This window comes from Carya illinoinensis, chromosome 15, assembly GCF_018687715.1.
Source record: "Carya illinoinensis cultivar Pawnee chromosome 15, C.illinoinensisPawnee_v1, whole genome shotgun sequence".
Lineage (NCBI taxonomy): Eukaryota > Viridiplantae > Streptophyta > Magnoliopsida > Fagales > Juglandaceae > Carya > Carya illinoinensis.
The window spans coordinates 13,660,246-13,671,266 of NC_056766.1; the positions used below are offsets into that span (position 1 = coordinate 13,660,246).

Consider the following 11,021-nt stretch of genomic DNA (forward strand, 5'->3'; position numbering starts at 1 on the left):
AATTTGTTGATTTGGTTTATATCTTTATACACATTTTTTAAATTGGTCACTTACCCCGTATTTATTGTTATAGATTTTGAAAGAGGGATTAGCAGGACCTGATGTGCTGACTATTCAGCTACATGAGTTAAAGAGTGGCCCTTTTCAGATGTTACAGATCTAAAAAATACAATACCAGAATCTGTGTAATTGCTAGAGCCGAAGGCAAGACTGGTGCAGTGAGTGCAACTTAGAAAATCAGCAAAAAAATCACAAAATAAATAAAACCAAAGTTGGGGATATACAAAATAATAACACAAGCAGTAACTCAGTAAGATCATCTATATGCATTGGAAGTCATCCATAAAGGAACTCAATTTAGCACACAAAGTGTTGGACCATGACTTTAAGAAAATATTAGAAGGGCTACCACAGCTGATCAATATTGAAAATGTATGAAAAATGGAAATATGATCAATTCGGCTATATTATCAAAGTGTGAAAGTTTCTATAATGCAATCTACGCCAGTGTTAGCATTGCCAATAAATGAGATTTCATCTGAATTGTTGCAGCTAGCATAATGACAAACAAAAAAAGAATCAGTCTTAATACCAACAACAGCAGTCTTAATACGAACAGCAGTAGCTAGCATAATGGTGTGTTAGCATTCCCAGAATCAGTCTTAATACCAACAACAGCAGCTACCATAATGACAAACAAAAAAAGAAAAAAGAAAAGCCAAAAGTGATAAATTATATGCTTTTTAATTTATTATACGTTTGTGGAAGATTTTCCTTTTCTCTTTATAAAGTAGCCCTACCTTGACATAACAATGAATGATGATCAAGGCCAATGTGCATGCTTAATTTAATTTATTCCAAATCGATCAATAAAAAATTAAATGTTGTCATCACTGCTTAATTTTTGTCAAGTAATTCCCTCATGATCAGCACCATAAGTAGCACATTAATGAGAGAATAAGGTGCAAATGAAGTGCATGCATATATGAATTATTAAAAACTTCAGAACATTGTGCAATCATTATCAAAAGCTTCTCAAATCCTATAAATTAATAATGCATGCAAGTGATCATGGCATGTGCTGAATTAAGTACCAATTGACGTAGCTGGTCTTGTACAATTTTATGCATGTATAAAAGTTATAAATGTGTGTTGGAAACATAAAAAATGAGCCAAAATGTGAAAAACTCTTCTTTTTACACATGCTTACTGCCAAACAGCATGCAAGCCAAAAAAACAAAAGAAAGTGTTTATTCCTTCAGTAATATCGATGCATACTTCTGGGGTTTTTCAAAAACATTGGAAACTTGATTTACAATCTTAGAGCATTGGCATTGGCTTGATAACAAGTGACCATGTGTCACCATGTGTCAAGATCAAGAGAGGGTTCTCATCTGCAGCCACAATAAATCCCACATGGATTATTTTACTGCTATGTCAATATATTTATGACTGTAGCAGACATGGCATACTTCCAAAATTTATGTCCCCTAAAGAGTAATTAAGCACTTAAGGACTCAAAAACAGAAGTTCTTAAGCGATAGAAAAATGAATCTAGATTATGAAATAAATGTCATGGCATACATTTCATAGGCGTACAAAAATCATTGATTATAGGGTCACAATCCTCTTAATGTAGGAGAATGGAATGCATACAATTTAGTCATGATTGAGAATTTCAATTGAATAAGAAAGAAAATCTGTAAATATTTTAGTGAATCAAACATTACGGTGGTGTTGAAAGATTGGATTGACAAACAGAGAGCAAACTTCACTAAATCAGTAATATAGGTTTTACTGACTCGCTCTCCTGTTATGCTCTTTGAATAGAACTACGGCCTGTCCCTCTAAAGTTCACTCAGATTGAACAGGCACAAGTTTACATGCATCTTTGACACAAAAAATTGTATATGCTAGTTTTTTATAAGGAGGAGATTAGAAAGTTGTATGCTAGCTTTTCACCCCATCCACACAACAGATTTGACAAATCATACGAGTACAGATTGAAATATGAACAATTCAATAATAATACAACATATCACCATAAGCACCCACCAATGTTTGTAAAGGAATCAATATGGAATAAAAACCACAGTGCTAAATCCCACACGTGTGAGAAAATCAAGTTATTCATTGATATGTCTAATGAAAAGGTTGTGAGTATTAAAAAGCAGCCGTAGTTTCCTTTCTTACATATATGCTAAATCCAGTACTAGGCCAGGCATGCATAATGCAGACACAAACCTCAGCAAACCCAACATGCAAATGAAACTTTGGGGAACTATATATATATATATATATATATATACTACTGTTAATTCGAGGTTGTAGAGTCTGCAACATGCTCCAAAAAGATAAAAGAGGAAAAAAATATGTACTGAATTACTAAAGAAGCAACTACATCTTTCTAAAGAAGCAATTACTAAATTAGGTACATACATTCTATTTTGGCTATTGATTATTGTTCAAATGAGGTTTCATAATCTCAAAAAAAAAAAAAAAAAAAAGAAAAGGGAGCACATATACTCATATATTGGCTCTACAAATATAATTTATAGTATTCCAACAAAATAAAACACAAAAGATATTTGGAAATTATCAACACTTGTGTTATGGACAACAACTAGTAATATATGCTTGATCTCCTTATTTGATCTGTTCCTTCTAAAGCAACATTACATTTAAAAACAAAAAAAATACAAAACAAAACAACCTCATATATAGATCTCATTGCTTTAATTCAGTACGATTGTCACTTAATTACATTCTTAGAAAAATTTACTAATATATAAAACTTAGGAGCTAGGTCATACGTACATGACCTTTGTGGTATAATTCTTATGAACACTACCCTGTCGGCCCCCTTAACCCAAAAGAATTCACATGCCTAAAGATCAAAGGCACTTTTGTAAAGATCAAAGGAGATTCCACTTCCTGAGATTTTCCAATTAGTGCTTTTAATTTGCTTCAAGTTTCTACTTAATATATATATATATATATATAAAAGAAAAGAAAATTAATGCTTTCTATTCTGACTTTATGTAGATAATACATTATTTTTTATAAGTGATATATACATTATTTTCTTGAATCAGCTAGAAAGCCATGAAAGTCACAAACATTGGAGGTCGCTGATACATACACAAACAGAGCCTCGTCATGTACACAAACCCACCGAAATATATAATGCGGCACTAAAGCAACCTAACCTAAAGTATATATAATTTTGATTCATTAAAATTACAGAAATGACAGAAATAAAGGAGAGAAGAAACTCATAATCATTTCTGTAATTTGTTTCAAGGACAGATAAAAATGGCACAACTCGAAGGGGCGAGGGTTACAGAGAGTGAGAGAGAGATTAATGGAGCCTGAGAGTAGTAAAGACAAACTCACCGGCGAGAAGACGACGACGGTGGCTTTTGAACGGAAACCCCCCTGTAGAACCCGAGAGTGAGAGAGAGAGCGCGAGAAAGAGAGGGAACAATCGAGCGTGGGAAAATAAAGTATGACGCGGGAGGGAAATAAGTGGAAATTTATTAAGGCAACCAAAAAGTCGCCGTAACAAGTGAAAAATGTCGCTGTAACAATGTAAGTACAACGGCGAAAATCTTATTAAGTTGATTTTGGAATGGAAAACGAACTATTTGCGGCCAAAATATTTCCGGCTCACAAATGTCGCTGCAAATAGTAATATTTTCCGGCTACATTTTCTAGTTGACATGAACATTTTCCAGAAGTTACAAAACCGGCTATTTGCGACTAAAATATTTCCGCCGGAAATAAATTTAGCCGCAAATAGCCCTTTTTTTTGTAGTGGGTAGCCAATCAATCAAACGAAAATTATCATATTTTTTCTTAATACAATTTGAAATAAGTTTAGCATTTTCTTAAATATAATTGCTACCCCACAACTTTATCTGCAAGACATGAACTACATAAATTGTCTAATTTAAGATTGAGAACTTAATTATTTTCCAAGAAAAGAAAATTTAAGTCCTTTGCTATGTACAAATTACAACAAACTGACTTTAGTTTCCATGAAAATCATTATTGACATTAGATTAATATATTATGCGAGTTGGGCAAGAAGTATCACAAGAGAAATGATATTTCTAGTCATAGAGTTGGCAAACGCGGCACACTCTTTTTGAAAAAAAAAAATAGGTAAATCAAGGACCTGCATAAAAAAATATTGTTTTAATACTGGGCCCCATTTTTTTTTAAAATTGAATGTATAGAACTTACACACTTTAAAAATATGTCTAATATTTACTAGGAGCCATAGTGAGGCACTTTTAAGGGGGAAAAAAAAAATCATCTTTCTCTTGATTGGATGTAATATGTGTCTTCCTTTCTCTTCCCTTCCTCGGGAAACTGTTGACAGAGAATATTAATTATGGAAGTTGGGATAGTGCGTTGAGATGAGATAAGTTTATATTGAATTTGAGATGAGATGAGTTGGTTAGAATATTATTTTTTAATATTATTATTGTTTTGAGATTTGAAAAAGTTAAATTATTTATTGTATTTTATGTGAGAATTTGGAAAAGATGCACATCCTAAGGATTTGAGCTCTCTTTTTCACGAATAGTAATGGTGCTCCCTAAGCTGAAATGTTGGGCCTAAAAATCCTTTCGTCAACAATTCTTGTAGTTGACTCTTTAACTCATTCAACTATGTTGGGCCCATCCGGTAAGGTGCTGTGTGTATCGGAGCTACTCTTGGGCTAAAGAAGTCTGACAATTCCTTTACCACAAATAATTTCCTTGGACTCTCTCTCCTTAAGCATTAAGTACACTAAGTAAGACTCAGCCCCATTCACCAAATCTGTCTTGGCTTGTAGTGAGGTAATCGTCTTTGGCATCAACCTCGACTTTCTTCCATGGAAGATCCTATCTAGCATTGGTGGAACACAAAATGTCACTATCCTTGATCAACAATCTATACTTATGAATTGCTTAAACAACCAATCCATTCCGAGAATGACATCAAATCCCAACATCTTGAACATTACTAGATTTGCTTCCAAGAGGATATCATCTATCTCCAAAGGACACTTTCTAACAACCTTAATATAGTACATTATTCCTCCCTAACTTCATAAGCCTAGACGCATACTATTCTAATGTCATACTTTCCAGAACCAAGTTAGCAAAATCCTTTGATTTTTGGTTCCTTACTATAGCTGGAAAGTACTGAACATCAAATTATTTCTTAAATCTTCGCCACAAGATCCCTTCAATAGCTCCCAGATCCCTGGTAAGTAATTGTCTTTTAGTACACGACCATAGCATCGCCTCCCTATAAACCATGTAACTTGCATATAGTACCTTCTAACTCTCGGTGCACCCACACACTTTGAAAGTCCTTTCAATATTTATTATCCACCTCTATGCCCTCATTGAACCCTTCTGACCAAAGAATTATAGGTAGCGGTGCCCCACGAATCACTCATACGTACACCCCACGACTCCTCCCTAGGGGATTCTAATGACTGAACTTGCAGGTGACATGAGTATATGTCATCCAACACGTTTGAAATATTATTTAAGACTCTCATTAGTTCATCATCTCCCCTAATGCTCAACAGTCCTCCCTTGTATCCACTAGGTGGCAACTCTCCACACAGAGCTTTCAATCGCACCATACTCAAATCCTACCACATAACCGAAACTTATCACTTCCTATCTCATCTTTCATTTCAAAATGCAAATCAAACATAGGATACTTAAATTTTCAAGCTTACAATACTAAAGTCAACTCCTATGTTTCTGGTATCGTCGTATATAATTCATAGGTAAACCTAAAGTCGCGTATAAGCATGCTTTGATACCAAGCTATGTGTGACAACCAAGATTTTTGCTAAGTTTTTTATTCAATTTATTATGTATTGATAAATTTGGGCCAAGAGAGGAGGAATAACTCATTAAGCAATTTGGTTGGAATATAAGGCATATGAGGTCTTGAGAAAGGCCCAAGCCCAAGTGGAATTTAGACTTGTAGTGAAGTTAGGGTTTGGAGCCCATGGAATTAGTTCACACGCCCACCCTAGGGAAAAAAGTTATTTCTTGCCATGTGTCATACATGCAAAAAGGCTAAGGGTGTAACCGATCCAGTTCGGTCCGATTTTGGACAAAATCTAGGACCGAACCGGTAGGCACCGATTTTGCATTTTTCAAAATTGATTACACACCGGTTTCTCTCATAAACCAGTACTCCGGTTTTACCACTTTCCGGTCCAGTTTTAATAAAATACAAATTTGTCATAAAAAATTCTCTTTAAAACAAACTGATTTAAAAATTCTATTTTATTAAAAATCTATTACTATTTACAAAAATATGCTTTTAAAAAAAAACTGCTATGTAAAAAAATTCTGCTATCAAAAATCTTCTTTATAAAAAAAAAAATCCGCTATGTAAAAAAATTCTGTTATAAAAAATCTGCTTTATAAATTGTTACTCTGCTATCTAAACAAAATTCTGCTATATAAAAAACTGCTATAACACAAAAACTAAAATAAGAAATCTAGTGTAAAAAAAAATCTACTCTAAGCTTATAAACCTTTAAGTAAAACTGCTACAAAAAAATAAAATCTACAATTAAAAGAACATTCTGCTATGAAATGAAATAATCCAAAAGTCTAAATTATAAGTCCAAAAGTCCAATAAATTACAAGTCCAAATTCCAAAAGTCTAAATTACAAGTCCAAAAGTCTAACAAATTACAAATCCAAATACCAAAAGTCTAAAGTACAAATCAAAAAGTCTAATAAATTACAAATCCAAAAGTCCAACAAATTACAAGTCCAATTTATAAATCTAAATTAGAAGTTCAAATTACAAGAACATCTAATAAAAAACTTTATAACTAGAACAAATAGCTAATAGTAATAGCTATGCACGAAGCCACCAACTCCAATAGTCCATTCGACAAACCTTGCAGTTGTATGAAAATAAATCAAGCAGTTAATTCAATAAAAAGTTAGTAATTACATTAAATAAATAAAAACTTTAAAAAAGATGTTATACAAGTTGTCCTACCTTAAATTTAATGATCTCCAACCAAAAAAGTGGATCTTGAAGAACTCCCTAAGGCTTCCATGAGCTCTACACAAAAGAGAAAAAAATAAAACATAATAATTAAAACAAATTACTAATATAATATACATTTTAAAGACACTTAAAGAAAATGTGAATGATGCTACATAGTAACATGCCTGTATCAAATTTCTCAAACTCCTCAACATCATCCATTAAAGTGCGAATGTTTAACGGGGTAGAAGATGAGAAAAGCCAATTTTGTTTACAAATAAGGGCTTCAACCATAACTGGAGATAGGCTGATACGGAAAGGATCAAGTACTCGACCTGCTATGATAAAAGCCAACTCAGAGGCCACTGTAGATATCGGAACTGCAAAAACATCCAGCACAACTTTTGAAAGCACGAGGTATCTAATACTGTTAACTTTCCACCAATTCAACAAGTCAAATTTTGCATTATCTTTTTCACATTTTTCAATTAAATACATCTCCAATTCAAATTTAGTCTTCAAAGAGTTCTCTGACTCCAAACGCATCTTAACTTTTAAACGGATATATGATCCCATTGATCCAAAATTACCTTGACCTACCCCAAGATTTGAACTTGTAGTACTAGCCCATCCCTCACTTGATTGGCTCATAGTTTGATCTTGTGCCCCAACATCACTTCCGTCATTTGCACAATAACTATCATATAAACGAGTCAAAGCATCTTTAACCAAATCCAACAACATAAGAACTTTTAAAGTGTTATCCTCATAGAATCCTTCAAAAAGAATATCTAGACATCGCATTTTATATCGAGGATCAAGAACCAATGCAATATACAACAAAAAATTTATTTTTTCAATATTTCTCCAATACTTCTCAAATTTAGATTTCATATTAAATGTCATTGTCCTCAAATTATGAGGCCCTTCCGCACACTCCAAAGTAATGGTAGCATGAATTGTCGCTAGCTCAAATGCAAAACAGTTACAAGTGACATAATTGGCCCCAGAGAGATGCAAGGTTGCATCATAAAAAAGTTTTAGAAATTTTACAAACATCCTACTCTTGTCCCAATCATCCATGGTTAGAGGCCCTAACTTGGATGCCCCTCCTTTACCCAACTCAATAACACCATCATCATCCTCCCCAATGCTCTTAACATATCCTTAATCTTCATCCTCTAGCCGTTGAAATGCTTTTTAAAACTTTTCAGCCCTATCCAACATCATAAAAGTGGAGTTCCAACGAGTTGATACATCTAAGTATACACTACTTTTACAAGTAATATCCTCACTATCACAACATTGCTTAAATGTGTTCTACCTTTGCGGAGATGATTTCACATACTTCACAACCCCTTGAATTCATGCAATTGATTGATCATATTCTTTCAACCCATCCCAAACAATTAAGTTTAAGATATGAGCATAACATCTCATATGCAAGAACTCATGTTCCAAAATTGTATCTTTTCTATTCCTTGTCTTTCTTTTGATATACGAAACTATCCCATTATTTGAACTTGCATTATCAAGTGTAATTGTAAATATTTTGGGCCTCCCCCATTCAAGCAAACACATTTCGATTTTTTTTTCCCAGTGTCTCACCCTTATGGTTTTCCACCTTACAAAAAGTGAGGACTCTTTTGTTCATTTTCCAATCTTCATCAATAAAATGTGTGGTAAGACACATGTAGTTAAAATTTTTCATAGATTTCTATGTATCCGTGGTTAGACAAATGCGCTGCCCCTTAAGAGCACTTTTCAACTTCTCTTTCTCTCTCAAATAAAGTTTAAAAATGTATTTTGCAACCGTCACACATGATGGAATCCCATTCCATCTAGGTTGCACAACAAGCATAAATTTCTTAAACCCTTTCCCTTCCACAAATTTAAAAGGAAGCTCATCAATAACCAACATTTCTGCTAAGGTTGCTCTACAAGCCTCAACACCAAAAGCAATAGATACAAGCCCCCCATTGCTTTCTCCAAACTGGAAACCTAATACACATTGATTTCTATCCACTTTCCTAAGTGGAGACTTCTTACATGTTTTTTCCAAGTGCTGTAACATTGATTTTGTGCCATTTATATTAGGATCACAAGCATAAGTAGTCCCACAAAAATTACATGCAGCTCTAGGTCTTGAATTATCTTTAGTTTTAATCTTTTTAAAATAGTCCCAAACTACAAATCTTTTCCTACCACTCCCAGGACCAGTAGATGGCCTACTTACATTAGAGGGTGGAGAAAGTGGATCATTAGTCGCCGTTGATTCCATGGTCTTTTGAATCCTTTCCATAGAAGGTCTCACATTATCAGGTGTTTCATTTGATTGATCCATCTATAGTAACAACAATAAAAGTATTAATATTAGATTACAATCACCCACTTTATAAAATAATAGACCAAGCAATTTAGCAATCACACACTTTATAAAATAATAGACCAAGCAAAACTTCTAGCTCTCACTCCAGTCAGTAGACTCAGTACTCTCAGATGATTCAAATTGCTCACTTGAAATTACTCTTTTATCCTCCTCTAATACTCTTGTAATTCTCTCATTCCCTCTCTTAACTTTTCTCAATTTTTTTAGTTCTATTTATAGAGATTTTTTTTTTTTTTGCAAGAAAAAAAATTTCATGCACACTTTTCTTTTCTGTCGTTACTTGTTAGATCTATTATGAAGTGACTGTAATTTTGTTATAGATACTATTCTAAGTCTTTCTTTTCTCTTATGGTTTTGGTTAATTAGTTATGAGAAGGGGGGATTTTTCCTTTTTTGGGCATTCCTTTTCAATTGTCATCTTCATTTGGCAATTACATGTTGCTATGTGTGTTATTTTTTTAGGAAGTTCTCATTTCTCGATTATTGTCTGAGAAGTGGGTATTTGGCATTTTAATTGTGTAGATATTCTTAGTTGTCTACTAATTTTCACTAGTAGTCTTGGTATTGGACTTTATGGAAGCATAAATGGAATCTGCATTGTTGTGTTTACCGGCAAAGTTACTTGTTTTACTTGGTGTTAGACATTTATATACAATATGGTATTCTTTTATGACGATGGCTATTGGGGATTCGTTCTTTCCTTCTTGGAGTTCAGATTTGTGTAGTTTAAATTATATCATTTTCCTTACCATTTTAATTAATAAACTGAAAAAAAAAAAGCATTGACTTTCCAATAAAATCATATTAAAAGGAAGAAAATTTAGAACCCCAAACCCAAATCAACAAAAATTAACAGACTACTAACTCTCAGAAATATGTACAAATAAATACACACAATGAGTGAGTGAGAAAGATAGAATTTTTTTTTTTTTTGGCTTACAATGATGAAGTAGGTGGCAATGAGAAGGAAACCAAAGATTGCTGCATGAGGGGAGGTTCACGGCGTCGGCGAGGGTTGTGCGTGGAAGAGTGCTAAAGAACCGAAGTGGAAGACCCACCAAGATGCAACACGGCAGTGACTATGAAGAAGAACCAAAGTCTGAAGACTGAAGAAGAAGAAAAGAAGAAGAAGAAGAAGAAGAGAGGGAAGTCGGCGCAGCAGGGTCTAGGGCAGAGAAGAGGCATGGACTGACTGAGGAGAGGAGAAAAAAATAAAACTAGTTAGTAGTTAACCTAATTTCCATTAAACGCACCGTATGGTATAATATGGGGATTAAATATGGGGATTTTCGGACTGGGCTACCGGCTAGGTTGGGCTGCTTGGCTGTGGTGGCAGTGTAATGGGCTGGGCCCAAAACAAAGGAAAAACACACTTAAATGGCCAAAATAAGCTCAATCCAAAAATAGAGGGACCAATAAAATAAAAATAGGACAATAAAATAAATACAAGACAATTAAAAACACTATAACAATTATATTATTAAATACAAAACAATAACTAAGACTATTATAGTATTAGTGTTACTACTACATGTAATGATATTAATACTATAAGTCTATTAGTTATACATTAAAGAATATAATTATTAATGACTAT

General features: G+C 33.6%; 1 long non-coding RNA gene across 1 annotated transcript; it reads right to left on the reverse strand.

Annotated features, from left to right (window-relative positions):
* Positions 1-6,662: 6,662 nt before the first annotated feature.
* On the reverse strand, positions 6,663-10,717 carry LOC122295529. The gene is made up of 4 exons (XR_006238152.1): positions 10,365-10,717; positions 9,272-9,379; positions 7,045-7,110; positions 6,663-6,939 (listed from the first exon to the last, which is right to left on the reverse strand). It is a non-coding gene; the product is annotated as an uncharacterized LOC122295529 (long non-coding RNA).
* Between the last annotated feature and the right edge of the window lie 304 nt (positions 10,718-11,021).